General features: G+C 46.7%; 1 long non-coding RNA gene across 1 annotated transcript in view; it reads left to right on the plus strand.

Moving 5' to 3' along the window:
- The first annotated feature begins 1,287 nt into the window (after positions 1–1,287).
- LOC107099553 overlaps positions 1,288–3,971 on the plus strand; it is a 6,611-nt gene continuing 3,927 nt past the window's right edge. Inside the window, exons 1-2 of the long non-coding RNA XR_001481961.1 lie at positions 1,288–1,796; positions 3,907–3,958. This is a non-coding gene — a long non-coding RNA (uncharacterized LOC107099553). The remainder of the gene's footprint in view (positions 1,797–3,906; positions 3,959–3,971) is intronic.

The raw sequence follows: 3,971 nt of genomic DNA on the forward strand, positions 1-3,971 counted from the left end.
GAGAGGAGCTCCTGACCGTCCCCCCCTTTAGCTCCCTCCCTGCCCTGCCTCATGCACACGTACGTCGGCGGACTCGGTGATGAAAACGCGTAGCGTGCACACTCCCACACGTCCACTGTTTCATCATCAGCTGAGCTCTTTCTCCTCCACTCACAGAGCTCGTCCCCTCCCTCTCCAGGCTCCCCTCCCCTCTTGGCTCCTGCTTCGGTTTCTATCCATCGCTCCTCGCCTCCTCCTCCTCTTCTTCTCTCTCTGAGTCCTGGCCACATGCGAGAGGCTAGACTAGGACACTGCAGCTCGGAAAAAAAGAGGGGAAAAACGCTCTGTTGCTATTTCTACAGGCAGGCCCTCCCCTTTAGCTACCCTGTGCCAGAAGAGGGAGGGATCCTCCACTAGTTCTGGGATTTTAACCCTCTGCCTACTCTCACTTCTTCTCTCTGCAAGATTTCTTCCTCAGTTTCATGCAACAAGTGGCTTTACTTTACCGCCTCTTTGCCGTTTTTCTTACACTGATTTTTTTGTTGCTAAATGGACTCGAAGTGATCTTGGTTTTGCTTTATTCTCTTCTGAGCACGTGCTTCTTCGTTGCACTTTCTCACGAGTGCCTCCCACCCCCTCACGCAAAGTCGAGGACGAGCGTTTAACCGTTGTTGGACCGGCCTTGGGGATCGTGTTACTGAGCATTTACCTTGAATTCTCCTCTTATATTTTCCCATGCTCTTATCTGCTTTGCCCTCCACCTTCCATCTGTGGAAACCGGTCCCTCTCTTTGGCTTCTCTGCCCCACCCTCCTTTTTTCCCTTACGATCCCCCCCCCTCTCTCTCTCTCATGGGCAGTCTTGAGTGAAAGGGGAGCAGGAGGGTGGAGCAGCAGCCAGGCTTTTTCTAGGACAGGTGCCAATTTCTATCAAAAGCCTTAAAAAAAGGGATAGAATCAAGCCATGAGGAAAGAACCTGCACAGATGAAGAACTGCTCTGCAGCAATACCACGTGTATGAATGTGTAACTATTCTGCTCTTGCTGAATCTTTTTCCCTTTTTTTTTTTTTATCCACGGCAGGCATGAGCAGAAATGGAGATCTTGAATTCTCTCGCTCTCGTGAAGGCATTTGAGTTTGGAGCTGGGATAAGAGGAGGGGCAGGGCGAGTTAGGGACGAGGCAGATAGGGAGGAGGTGGAGCAGAGCTTTTTTTTTTTTCTCCCCCCCTTCTCTCTCTCTCTCATTATTCATGTTCCCGGGCCCCTCTCTTCGCTCTGACTGGCTGCCTGGCATAGCATTCATCCAACATTCAGCAGCTCTGTTTGCTAACATTCCTCATTCAAAGCCCGGTTAACTGCCAGACGGGAGGAGCACGCGACTCCATAGGAAACCCACATGGCCTCCCCTATTGTGGTGGGCCTGGAATCGGAGGTTTAAGGGACGGAGAGGAGCAGGATGTGCTGGTTTGTGAATATGAGACTGTTATTCGAGGTTAGGGAGGGTTTTTCGAATTGTATAGAGCGTTTTGGCGATTGCAGAGGTAAATCTGTGGCAGAGAGGGGAATGCTGATGTATGAAAAAGGCGTTGGGCGCAGACGGAGGAGGCTGATACTTTCCGGGATGCTGAATGGGTCTCACGTTGGCGTGCCCGCCTACTCCTTGCAGCGAGTGCAGAGCTGTGTGACTGAAGCTGAAGCTCCCTGTCTCTGCCCCTTCTACAGGAAGGATATGTGGGCATACTGTGCTGCCTAGGATGTGCCCGGCGGAGAATACAGCAGTTTTATCCCGGATAGCTGATTCCAGTCTCTCCAAAGATGGTAAGTCAGACGACGTTCAGTTCAGGGTGTTCAGCGTGTGTCCAGAGGTCTTTTCTTTTGACAAACCAAACGTTTCGAGCTCCATCTTCATGTATCCAGTCGGACGAGGCTTAACATGGCGTATCTACGAGACTTCCTTAATCTCTTAGCATTTTCTTTTTGTCCGGAGTCTAGTTTTGCTTCCCGGATCAGTGTTTGAGTGAGAAGTCTTCACTGAGGGGAGCAGAGAGGGGCCAGGGCTGAATGTAAGGCTGAGGGCCAGACAAGGCCTGCAACACAAGGCCAAGCTCATTCACCATACATTGTCCGTCTGTACATCCCGGTTTTTCCTCCCTCAATCCTGCGTTTATCGTCTAGAAAGCTATTAGCCGTCATTTAAGCCTCATTTTCGGTTAATATCCACATGTTTTCTACTCATAATAGTCGTGTAAATGTAAGGAAAATGGGTCGCGCTGACACGTGGCTCCCCGCCGTTTTAATAAAGCCAGAACAAACCTATTAGAGGTACGCTTTACAGTGCTTTTGTTTTTAATATGGCCAACCTTAAAGTGGCTTTTTATTGATTTTCACTGCTAGAAATCCTTTTTTACTTGTGGTATCCGGGTAAGGGAAGCAAATCTGTGAATTGTCGAAATCGCGAAAAGATGGATGCTTCTACATCCAAGAAGAATATGCACTGTGAATTTCGCTGTGTGACGTTAAATTTTACACATAATTCAGAAACCTGAATAACACCACACCCCCTACTAAACACCATGAAGCATAACATCTTCTAAACAAAGCCCTGTAAATCAGGTTTTTTAGCCCTCAGCAATTGAAAACTACATTTTTATTTTTTTATCCCTATTGATATCGCTTCTTGTTGCACACTAGAGTCGACCTTGACCAAACGACAGAGGAGTGGAGGAAGCGTGAGTCATCCCAGATACCTCCACTCTCCTTCCCACCTACATCCCACGTTTGACAGGCCCTATTCATCTGTCACTCTCGCACTACAGGGCCTAGCACAGGCTACTTCATCACTGTCACCATCACAAGAGGCTCCTGATGTGGCTCCCCTTGTTAAATGGCTCCAATGCTTTTTTTTCTGCAAACCTCGGTGAAGTGAAATTAGGAGGTAAATCAGTGATGTTTGGACAGGGAGGACGTCATTGTTGGACTCCAACGGGTCCACAAGGAGCAGCAGTAAAATCCAATATAGCCTGTTGTCTTTTCCATTTCCTCTTTTATATTAACCTGCGTTACAGTGTTGAAATACACTGTGGTACGTAGCCTGAACTCGTTTCCTTTAGCTTTTTGGACTTTTAACAGCGGACGGTTCCACAAACGGGAAAAAAAAAAACTACGCTGACAAAGTGCAGGCGCATCATATATAGAAACGCGCACGTTTTATTTAATGTTGGATTTTATGTTTGTCGGGAATAACAAAATGAGACTCGCTGGTTATTTCTTTTGAAAAATGTTGTTCTTGCATAGAAATTTAAAGGAGAAAAAATTCTTATTGTGGTTTGAATTCAACTTTTATGACGTACATTGTTTAAAGAAAAAAAAAAAAGCAGCACCAGACACACAGGACCCAGTCTTTCACACACCCAGACACATTTGATGCTATGTACCCCACAATGAACCGAGCCTCCTCAGATGAATGGGGTTCCCACGCCTCTCCTAAGGAGTGCAGGGCACAGCCTCCTCCTTTGAGCATTCACACACACACACACACACACACACACCCACAGTACACACACTATAAAGGGCCTCCCAGTCTTTCATAGGCAAGCACACACAGGTGCATGTGAGTATGATGCAGTGGCACACATGTAGTTAAACGAAACATTTCTGTAGGCAGGGAGAGACAAGCTTAAATGGTTATTTGTTATTCTGAACACGTTGATAAAGGTTCGGTTTTAGCCACCGAGTCAAACAGGAGGATCTTTGTGGCAGTTTGGCCCCAAAATGCAAAATCGTTTTATTTTGTAATGAGGAGAAACAGGAACTAATGAGGAGGGAGATGCATCAGGATGCATTCAGTTCAATTAAACTTTACTTTTTAGTTTTTCTGCCAGTGTGTGTGTGTGTGTATATAATCCCTGCTCTTCTCTTTTATTCACAGGCTCATTATTTTGGAATTACATGAGTTTTCCTGGCTGGAAGTCAAAACCAAGGTTAGTTAAGCAT

Source organism: Cyprinodon variegatus, unplaced genomic scaffold (genome assembly GCF_000732505.1).
Source record: "Cyprinodon variegatus isolate N-32 unplaced genomic scaffold, C_variegatus-1.0 Scaffold883, whole genome shotgun sequence".
NCBI lineage: Eukaryota > Metazoa > Chordata > Actinopteri > Cyprinodontiformes > Cyprinodontidae > Cyprinodon > Cyprinodon variegatus.